The sequence below is a fragment of the Cupressus sempervirens genome, chromosome 6, assembly GCF_028749045.1.
Source record: "Cupressus sempervirens isolate cs-2001-9-10 chromosome 6, ASM2874904v1, whole genome shotgun sequence".
Classification (NCBI taxonomy): domain Eukaryota; kingdom Viridiplantae; phylum Streptophyta; class Pinopsida; order Cupressales; family Cupressaceae; genus Cupressus; species Cupressus sempervirens.
Window position 1 is genome coordinate 313,239,282 of NC_143123.1, and position 11,399 is coordinate 313,250,680.

Consider the following 11,399-nt stretch of genomic DNA (forward strand, 5'->3'; position numbering starts at 1 on the left):
TTAACCAAGAAACTAATCTTCCTCCAAGAAAGAATGCTCCACCACTAGTTCTCTTTTTGTCATCCATATTGCCTACCTAATCAGCATCAATATATGCACAAATTGTGAAATCATTTGTTCTATCATACCAAATTCCATAATCAGATGTCCCATTTAGATATCTAAATATTCTCTTTACTACTATAAAATGATATTCTTTTGGATTCACTTGAAATCTAGCTACTATCCCAACTACATTTTCTATATTTGGTCTAGTATGAGTCAAATATTGTAAATCTCCAATCATTAATCTATACTTCTTTTGGTCTAATGCAAGTGTCTCATCTTTGCTAGATAAATTATGACTAGTTATCATGGGTGTACCAATAGGTTTACAAATTTTCAAACCAAACCTTTTCAACAAGTCTTTCAGGTACTTAGTTTGTGAGATGATTATACCATCATTATTCTGCACAAACTACAATCCTAGAAAAAACTTCATTTCTCCTATTTTGCTCATTTCAAATTCATTATTCATATCTTTAGCAAATTTGTCACTAGTTTCATCATTGCCTCAAAAAATATTATGATGATCAATAAACCATCTTCAATTTCTTTTGGATACAAGTTACTATCTACCGTACCTTTAGAAAATCCAAGCTTTGCCTAGTAATTGTCCAACCTTGCATACCAAGCTCTTAGTGCTTGCTTTAAACCATAAAAAGCTTTCTTCAATCTGCATACCATGTCTTTGTCCTTTGATAAAGGAAAACCTTTAGGTTGCTCAATATAGACTTCTTCTTCTAATTCTCCATTTAGAAATGCAGACTTAACATCCATCTGATAAACCCTGAATTTGTTGTTCACTACATAAGCCGGGAACATCATTACTACTTCTATCCTTGCTACATGTGCATTTGTTTCCTCATAATCAATGCCTTCTTATTATGAATAACCTTTACAAACAAGTCTAGCCTTGTTCCTCATAACTTCCCCTTGTTCATTCATTGTATTCCTAAAAACCCATTTTGTTCCTATCATATTCTTGTCCTTTGGTTTAGGAACTAATTCCCATGTGTCATTCTTTATTATATGATCTAATTCTTCCTTCATTTCTTGGATCAATGATTATCCTTGACTGCTTTATCTACACACTTTGGTTCAACTTGAGATATCAAACATATCTCCTCATTTACTTTGTTCCTTTTTATTACTCCTTTGTCTTTACTTTTTTTGGTAAATAGATTTGTCCTTTCTTGTTTCTTAGGAATATGACTCTTAGTGCCCAAATTGTGAACAATATCTGGTTACAACAGTTGAAAAGTCATTCTCTGATTATTGGCTTTTCTCTGAATTGGTAGGTACAGCTCCCTTATGGAATGATATACAATGAATTGTGTTTGATCCTAAAACTAACACAAGGTATGCTCTTAACTTGAGAGCAAAAAAGGCAAACCGAATTAAGCCTAAACAGAACTTAATCCAGGCAAGTCAAACTTTCTAGTCTATGAGCCAAATGGTAGAACTCACACATCTTATGAATTCATACACTCAGCACTTAACTAATCTACATCAACTATTAATAGAGGTATAAATGAAATTAAAAAATTTCTAATGAGTCTTTCTCTGAATATTCCATAGCACATCCTACTGGGTTTATTCACAACCTCGAAACAAAGGAATGAAACATCCTTTCCTTCCTACTATAATTTAGTTTAAGAGAAAGAATTAGCTAATTAACAACTATCAACTTACCGGAATAGAAAATAATTGACATAAAATACTCTTCGATTAACTCTGCAACATCAAGTATCCTACCCAAAAAAATTTCAACATCTCATTAATCATTCAACTTTATACATATAGAGTTTGAGAGATGACCATTACGATAGGAATTTTAATCGGTTCATCTTTTGAGGATGAAAAATGGCAAGATGCCAATTTGTCATATTACAAAATTTACAAAATTTGCAAACTTTACAATAGAAAATGAAAAAGGGAGTGTCAACTAAATCACTTGGGCTTCTTTCCCTTTTCAGTTTTCACTCTATATGCCTTAGCAACAACTATAATTGGAATCATTTCTTCGTGACTAGGCACATGTACATTAGTGAATCTTAAGAGCCACTTCGAATGCTCTTGAGCCAGCACTTTTATTGCATAAAGCTGACTTGTCAATTCTTGAGCAGCCACATGTATGCATCCACCAAGCATCTACAACTCTAATACTCTATTTTGACTACTTGAAGTCATTCCAGTTAGATTACTCAAGTATGTGGAGAAGTTTTTCTTCATTACTTCTACCCCAATAAGAGCTTTCCCTTGCCCACTAGTTTTTGGGTCAGTGTGTAATCCTTGCATGAGTTTGAATGCTCTATCTTGGGGCTTCCTCACCTTTTCCCCTATTTCTTTGAGTCCCTCTTCGGCTTCTTGAATCATCTCCAACTTAAATTGCATGCTTTGAAGCCATTCGAACAGAGGCTTGGTCCCTTTCTTCAAAATCTTTGCTTCAACCGCCTCTTTTGTCTTCATTTGGATGATCATTTTTAGGAGGGCAATGCATTCATCACATCTTGCCTTCTCTGTAGCCAAAGTGTTGTGATTAGATATGATATTATCCTTTTCAGTTTCCAATCGAAGGATAACATTTCCAATTTGATCGATCAGAGTAGTTCCATCTACATTGAGCTTTTCAATCCATTCTTTTTTGATCTAGCCAAAATGCCTATCTTTTTGAAGCTATGAGATGAAAGCTTGCACTTCTTCTACTATGGGGTTCTCAGTAGTAGGCACACTAGTAATGGTTGCCAATGGAACAACTAACTACCTGATAAACCTTTTCAATTCTTTGATCTCAGCCTTCATCTTGATCTTCGACGATTTGAGGCTCTCCAATTGTTCTTGTATCACCTCATTACTTGATCTCCATAGGCCCACCTTTGTATCATGTCTAGCTTCTCCAAGATCAATTGAATGTAGAGTGAAATCATCAAATGTCATGTCTTCAATTCTGCTTGCTTTATTTGGCTTTGCTGTTTCTAGATCTTGCCCAAGTATTGATAAAGTTTTCTGCTTCTTAGCTTTCACTATTGTAGACCCAGAGCAAACTACTTGAGACACAGTATCTTTTGTAGGGATGCTCTCCTCTTTCCTCTTTCTCTTCCTTTCTAGGGTTTCTTCCAGCCAGGACTTTGTACTAATCACTTTAGAAGCAGCCCCAAGTGATTCTATACTAAACATTTTCCTCTTCACCGGAGTCACTGCCATTGTAGTTGCAAAAAAAGGATTCTTTGGATCTTGAAAAAGAAGCCTAGATGAACTCAGGGCTTTCTTTTCCTCTTGAGTTTTCCTTGCAGCTTCATCAGATTTAGTGGACTCACTGCTACTACTCTTTTCATCCCCAATATCTACTATCTTAATGGGGGAACTAGTTGGCTTCAAAAGAGGAGCACTTGTAGATGGACCAGGGCTATGATGAGGAGATGGAGTTGGAGTAATGTGAGGAGGTGAGACTGGAGTAGTAACATGGGAAGGTGAGATTGAAGTAGTAACACCATGTTATGGCTCTTCAGTCCTCCTTTCTTCAGTGCTAGCTTGGGCTCCAATAATTGGTAGAGGACTGCCTTGGCAAGTTGGAGCAATTGAAATGTTTTTCTCTGGGGGTTGGTCACCTCCTCCTGCAGATTGAGTTGGTCCTTGAGAAGTTGTAGTTGTAACACTTGGTGTGGCACTCTAAGAAGAAGTGGGAGTAGTAGTGGCTGGAAAAGCTTGAGTAGTCTTGCTCTTACTCCAACTCTTTTTTTTTGTCCACTCAACCCATTTTCCGATTCTCTTGATGATCTGGGCCTTCATAACATCAAGGTCTTCTTCCATATCAACATATGGCTCAGAACTAATTAGAGTATTTCTCAAATTGTTCAAATATGTATTACTATACATATTTTTCCATCATATTCTAGCCCTTCCACATCTAAGTTAATGCCATATGTCTTTATTTGATCCACTATCAATCTAGCAAAAGTCCGATCTCAACTTTCCAACTCATCTTTACAATCTGCCCAATAATCCTCCATAGTAGCAACATGCTTGATTACACTTCCAATTTGAAGCACATCTCTGGCATACCCATTTGGGTCAAACATAGGCCTCACCACTTCATACTCCTCTAACTTGTACTTTTTCTCAAATGTCTTCAACATGTTTTTAGCATCTGACCGAGTCTCACAACTGTAGGCCCCAACTTTCATTGGGAATTCATACCCCTTCTTCTTAAAAATTTTCACTCAACATGTTCACCTAAAGCACTTTCCTCACGATCTCAATGAGTACAATCATGTTGTTCGAGTATCTAGGCAACTTCAAAGGAAATCCATCAAACACTGCAAGACACAAATAAGAAAAAGATGAGAATTGAATGAAATAACTACCAAATTGACTGATGACTACCATTGCTTCTGGATTGAATCTCCGCTCTGGACATCCTTGGAGTTCCCTGCATATTCTCATTGTGAATGCATCATTTACTTGGATATACTTCGCATAACTATTTTGCAACTGCAGGCATGGATAAAATTCATATCTTTTTACATCATCAGGAAAATCCTCTAATCTAGGGATTCCCAGCCACAATTGTAGGAAGGCCAACATATATATCAAGAAAGAAGACATATAAAATGAATTGTAGAACTTAGCCACACTGAGAGCCCTAGATAGATGTTCACTTACCTCATACACCCAATCAATATATTGTGTATTCGAGAAAATAATTTTCACCAAAAAGAAGTATTGTTCTACAAAATTAAGGGCTTATACCTCACCTTTAAGTTGATGTAAGAGGACCAGAATGTCCACAATCTCAAGCTTGAGATCAGTGCCGAAAAGGGATTTAGGGACCTTACTCTTAGCTCCCCTTGCCTTTTGGAACCATGAGCTTGTGATCTCCTTTCACCACACCATATTCTTCAGAGAGAATTCAGACATAGCTCCTCCAATTGTTAATTCAGAGAACTCTTCTCATTCTAGAATTCATAGGCAGTTCACCACTGCTTGCCTATCAATTAAGATTAGCACTATTTGATCTGGTAGTAAGATTTTCTTTGTATCTAGATTGTAATGATTGATGCATTCAATAATCAACTCTGGAGCTTGTATAGCTACTGGAAATTCGGCTACCTCTACTAATCCACTTCCTCAAAGTTTCTCCATTGTGGGGTGAACTGGCTCTGTCCTTAGTCTCCTTTGGAAATCTCGCATATCAAAGAAGTGAAGTGAAGTGTCTATGATATTATGCCATATAGACTTGATTCCACCCAATCCATCAAAACTAGTGAATCTTGTTGCCATTTTGTCTGATATAAAAGGTCAATTGAAATCTAATAATTACAAATAGTGCAACGAGTGAACCTTGTAACTTTGAAAATTTTCAGAAGCACTATTCAGCATAACAGTTCAAAAGATAAAGTAGTGATTTGAAAATCTATTCCACTTATCTTTATATAAGAACCCTTGATCTACCCGTTGATTTTCATGATTTGCGCCACACAAGAAAATTTAAGGATAAATCCGTTGAATTAGTAAATATGAGGGTTCTAACGGATTTTTCTCTATCTTTTCTGTTAGAATTCTTTTAGAATAACTGAGGGGGGGGGTGAATCAGTTATTCAAAGTCCAATAATGTCTAATACAAATTTTTCTAGCCTTTTTACTTTCTTGTCAAATCCTTAATGGAATATAATTGAAATTATCATGCATGCAATTAAACATTAAACAATCATGACAAGTAAACATGCATCACCACATAACACAAAAGATTTTGGTGACCCAGAAACCCTCCAAGAATAAGAAGGTAAAACTGGAGTGGGGATGACACCCATAAAATTACTATGCAATAGATTTCAACCACTTCTTATGGTTTGCCCTATTAAAGGCGTGCCCTGTTAAAGGCTTTACACACTGTCAGATGTGACCTTGTTAAAGGATTTCTACACCCTATTAGGAGTGTGCCCTATTAGAGGACTTAAGAACATTCAACTTAGAATGTCACCTTGTTAAAGGATTTACATAGAGCTGTTAGGCCACCCAAGTCCATGGGATTCATAGTCACCTTCTCAAAAGAATCTTTTATCCCTCTCTAAGGATCTCCTATCCTTCTCCTGAGGATCTCTTATCCTTCTCTTGGGGATCTTCTATCCTTTTCCTGAGGCTTATCCACCTAGCTGTTAAGCTAACCTAGCAATGTAGGATTTCAATGTCTAATACGATGGTAAGAAAGTATTAGAAAGGTTTTGACCTGATAAAGATAGAAACTCTAACCTTGCAGATTTCAGATCACTCTTCAGTTCTTTTCTTTGCTTGGCTTTTCTTCCTTGCAGTGCTGACAGTTTGTTCACCCTTCAAGATCTGTCTCCTTGAGTTCTTCCACTCATTATTCCAATGCACTCTATGGTCACTTGATCAACTCAGAGTCTTGATGCTTTGTGCTTACTCCTCACTGTGTCCTCCTTTTGACACTTCACACTAGCCTTCTCTTGGCTTCTTCGCACGACCACACTTTATGACCAACTCCCTCTACACTTTCGATCTCTGACCTGTAACTCCTTATAAATAAGTTATGTTCTTCATTTCCTACTCAAATCTTCCCACTCATCAATTCGATTTGATTTGAGAGAATGATATTGTTTTCCTTCCAAATTATTTCTTCCAAAAACTTCATGATAAGTCCATCAGTATTTGTTCAAAATTGGTTTGCATGGTTTACATGAAATTCTCTGACATTTACTCATCATCCTTATCATCCAACTCATTCAAAAAATTCAATGTAACAAACTTATTGTTACTGATCTGGTAAATCTTTTTGTCTTATCAATAATGTAGCAACTCGGCATCATTGGTTTATTGATGCTCGGCACCTTCTGTATTACTCGGCTTCTACTTCATTTACTGATGCTCGGTACCTTCTGTGTTACTTGGCTTCTAATACATTTATTGATGCTTGGCACTATCTAGTTCTAGATTGCTCGTCATCCTCTATAGTTTTTGCTTTACTCGGCCCCTGAAGCTTTCTTGTATTGCTCGGCTTCCACTATTTTCTTGAATCACTCAGCTCCTGAATGATTCTTGATTTGCTTGGCATCCACCACCTTTTTCTAATGCTCGGTACTTGAAGGATTGCTTAGCACACATTGAAGTTGAACTTGCTTGGCTTTAACTAGCTTGCTCGGCACTCACAAATGAACTTAGTCAAGTTCTACAAATGACTTAGCTAAACCTTACATCTTTGATGTGTCTTAGTGTGTCCATTCCTTGTGTCTTAGAGTATGTCATCAATACATTATTTCATCAATGGCTTAGCTAATCCTTATACTTCATTACAACATCATAACTTCAAACTTTCTCTAGGTGCTCTAGTTACATCTTATTGATTGCCTCCTCCTTGTCAATCAACCAATTGATAGTATTTGGATCACTTAAGCAATTATCATTCCTGCAAGTAGCAAGTTTGACATCAATGACAAAACAATGATTGAAAACATTTTTTACTAGTTCCATTATTCTTCATTCATGATCTTTTCAATCATTTCCAACATTTTCACTATTCTCATTGGCACAACGGTAACTTTCTTTAATTACAAACTTTCTTCCCCATTTTTACCTTGTTTTGAAGAAATAGAAATGGAGTACTCCTTAGGAAGAAATCCATATGACTGGATTCTTTTTCAAATACCATCACAAACTTCACTGATTTGCTTCAATTATCTTTCCCAAAACATCCCATGATATTTTTACACAATTACTATGCTTTGTAGGAACAATTTTTCCATTATATGCGAAAAATTGCTATCGAGGGTAGAAAGCCCATAGAGGAGAAGGTGATTTCAACTTTTTTGCTTGTGCCCTCGTTTTACCTTCTTTGCCCTAATCACTTTACTTTAAGCCTCCAAAAAATATATAACTGACTTCACAAGTGAAAGATGGGACCCACTGACCCACTTTACCTTTCCACAAATGCCTTTCAAAAAACTGACTTCTTGGTTCGAAACCCACAAAGGAGAAGTTGTTTCTGAGTTTTCCACCGATGCTTTTTTTATCATCTTAGTGAGTTTTGAATGATTCCCGCAGTGAAAACATGGCAATACTTGAATGATCTATCCATAACATAATTTACCTCTTTTCATTTAGGCTTGTAAACCGCATTTATGAATCTCGACAGAGTTTCACCTTCGAGGTGCGAAAACCCGCCAAGGAGAAGACAAAACTAGATTTTCTACCAGTTCAACTTTCTATATGTTCGAAACAAAATGAGCTACAAGTAAGTTCATCTGAAGTAACATAATTCAAGAATCTCCATCGAGAAAGGTCCTAAACTACCAAAAAGACTCATGATGACAAAGGAAAGCCACACAGCCATACAATGCAGGAGAAGGGAAAAGATGAAAACCCGATGGAGATACTTATTACTTGAGCAAGAAAAGACCAACTCAACCAGACTAAACATAATACAAGCTAACTTCCACTTTGCAAAATTGGTGCATGATGAGAAGTGGGGCAACAACTTCCAATTATCTGCTCAGGAGGGTGATTCCTTGTTAGATTTCTATTAGGGGTAGGAGTTGACATCTCAACTCTTATCTCTTCACTAGGTTCACATCTCTGCTCTTCTCTTTGTTTAACAATTTGCACATCATTCTACAAGTCATTGTTAGCCTTAAGGGAAACTTTAGTATTCTACCTAATAATTCCATAATTAACCACTTCATCTGAATTATAATCTATCATCTTTTCTTTGGTTCCAAACTTCTCATCAATCCTTACATTTTCTCACTCAACTATTGTCTTAGTTCTATAGTTAGCCTTACTTTTCAAAGAGTAGCCAACATCATCTCTTTTAATGTAACATTTTTTTTCCAAATATTATGAAATATTTGACTGAGGATGAATATCCAAACCATAGTTCATAAGGTGTCTTGTCCATACCTTTTCTGATTTGTACTTCATTTAGAGTATACACTATTGCATTCACTACTTCTCTCCAAAATGTCTTAGAAACATCATTCTCAAATACCATTTCTCTAGCTGCCTCTACTAAAGACTCATTTCTTCTTAGCAATCCCATTCTTCTCACGTGTTCTAGGTGCAAATAGTTGGTCTTTTGATTCCATTTTCTTCACAAAATATGTTGAATTCTCTAGAGGTAAGTTCTCCTCCTCTATCTGATCTCAAAAATTTAATCTTAACACTAGATTCATTCTCAAATATATTCTTAAATATCTTAAACTTCTTAAAAGCTTCAAATTTCTCTTTAATAAATGCTACCCACATCATTCTAGTGAAATTTTCAACAAAAATCATAAAATACCTTTCACCATAGAATCCTTTGTTCTTGCAAGACCACTCAAATCTATGTGAACAATCTCCAATTTCTCTATAGTAGATAACTTCTTGTTAGGAAAAGACATTTTCATCTACTTAGCCAAAATATATTCCTTTCATACAATGTTAGTAGGCTTAACAATCTTAGGTAGATCTTTGACTACAAATTTACTACTAACCTTCATGATATTATCAAAGTTTATATGACAAAATATTCTATGCCACAACCAAATGTTATCAACATTTTCTACCAAACATGTCATCTCAATAGGATTCAACTGAAATATGTTACCTCTAGATCTAGTGCCAGTTCAAATCATCTTACCATTTTTGTCTTTAATAGTGCAGGTCTTCTTAGTAGACTATAGTTGATAACCTGTATCCATCAACTATCCAACACTCAACAAGTTATGTTTCAATCCATCAATAAAGTAGACATCCTTAGTTTTAGTTTTACCATCAAGAGTATTGGATCCAATCCTTGTAATATGATAGGCTGCATTATTACCAACTCTAACAATACCTCCATCATGATTCTTGAACTTAACAAACGTATTCATATCACCAATCATGTGATGTGAACAACCAATTTCAATTATCCAATCAAATTTCTTTTCCACTTGGGTAACTAGAGCTCTTTCTTATCTAATTTATTTGTCAAGATCATCTTCCTTGATATCCACAAATCCTAATTCATCGTCACTTTCACTTTGACCTTTTTCATTAGATTCTTCATCCTCATTTACATATAAACAATTTCTATCTCTGTCTCTTCTAGGATTAAACTTTCCTTCTTCTTTTTTTCTCTCTTTTAGGACATTTAGATGCATAATGACCAAATTCATTGCAAGTCTAACATTTAAAGATTTTCTTACCATCTTTTCCTCTTCTCACCAGAAGGGCTATTCCTTCCTCAATCTTCTTGTCCTCATCAGCTATGTTGCTACCAGTAAAATATCCAAAGGTGCTTGCACTCCCTGTCAAATTAGGTTGAATGTTTAGGGCACTAAAGGTTGTTTCAACTCTTTCCATTTGACTAGACTATCTCAAATCTACTACTACTAATTCCAATCTACCAAGAAAAGTTTTCTTGGTGAAATCCTTAATGCAGGGCATCACTAGTTGTATCATCTATGCTATAGGCTTGAATGGTGGTGTCAAACTTTTCAAAATCTTCCATATGACTTCATCATCATCTTTGGTTCCACCATAAGATCAAATTCCTACAACCATTTATGATATTCTACCAATATAACTTCTAATAGATTCATCTTCCATCATCTTAGCATCTTGATATGCACATATCCAACTTTGTAACCTCATTCTCTTAACATGATCATCACCTTCAAAAGTAGATTCTAATGCTTTCAAAATTTTATGAGATGTTTCAAGTGACTTTACTTGACTGTATTCATTCTCTAGAAGGGATGATAGTAGAACTTCTCTTGTTCTCATGTTACACATGAATATGTTTCTTTCCTCCTCACTACAATCTTCTAGCTTTGCTTCTTCAAAAATTGTCTTCTTACTCTTTGTCAAAATTCAATATCATGGACCCATGCACAATAGATGAGTCTTCATCTTCTTCTTCCAACTATCATAGTTGGCCCCATAAAATATAGGACTATCCTTTCTAAAAAGATTTTCCATCAATCTCTCAAAGTTGTTCAGCTTACCCTTCAAGGACCTGACACTTTGATACCAATTGTTAGAATATATAGTCCACTAATATAACTAAGAGGGGTAGGGGGGAGTTGAATCAATTATCCATTTAATATCACAAATAGAAACTTTAAACAATCTTTAACCATATGAGTAACATAAACTAAAACCACAACAAGATACTCATACACAATAACACCAGATATGTTAACTAGGGAAACCCTTGATCAGAGGGAAAACTCCAGTGGGGATGGTACCTACAAGATGATGTACTAATATAAATATTCCTTGTTAAAGGATAGACCCTGTTAGGAGTTTGTTACAACATTTAGTACATATGAGTCCTTGTTATGAGACCTTGAATCCCTATTAGGAGTTGTGGAAGACAA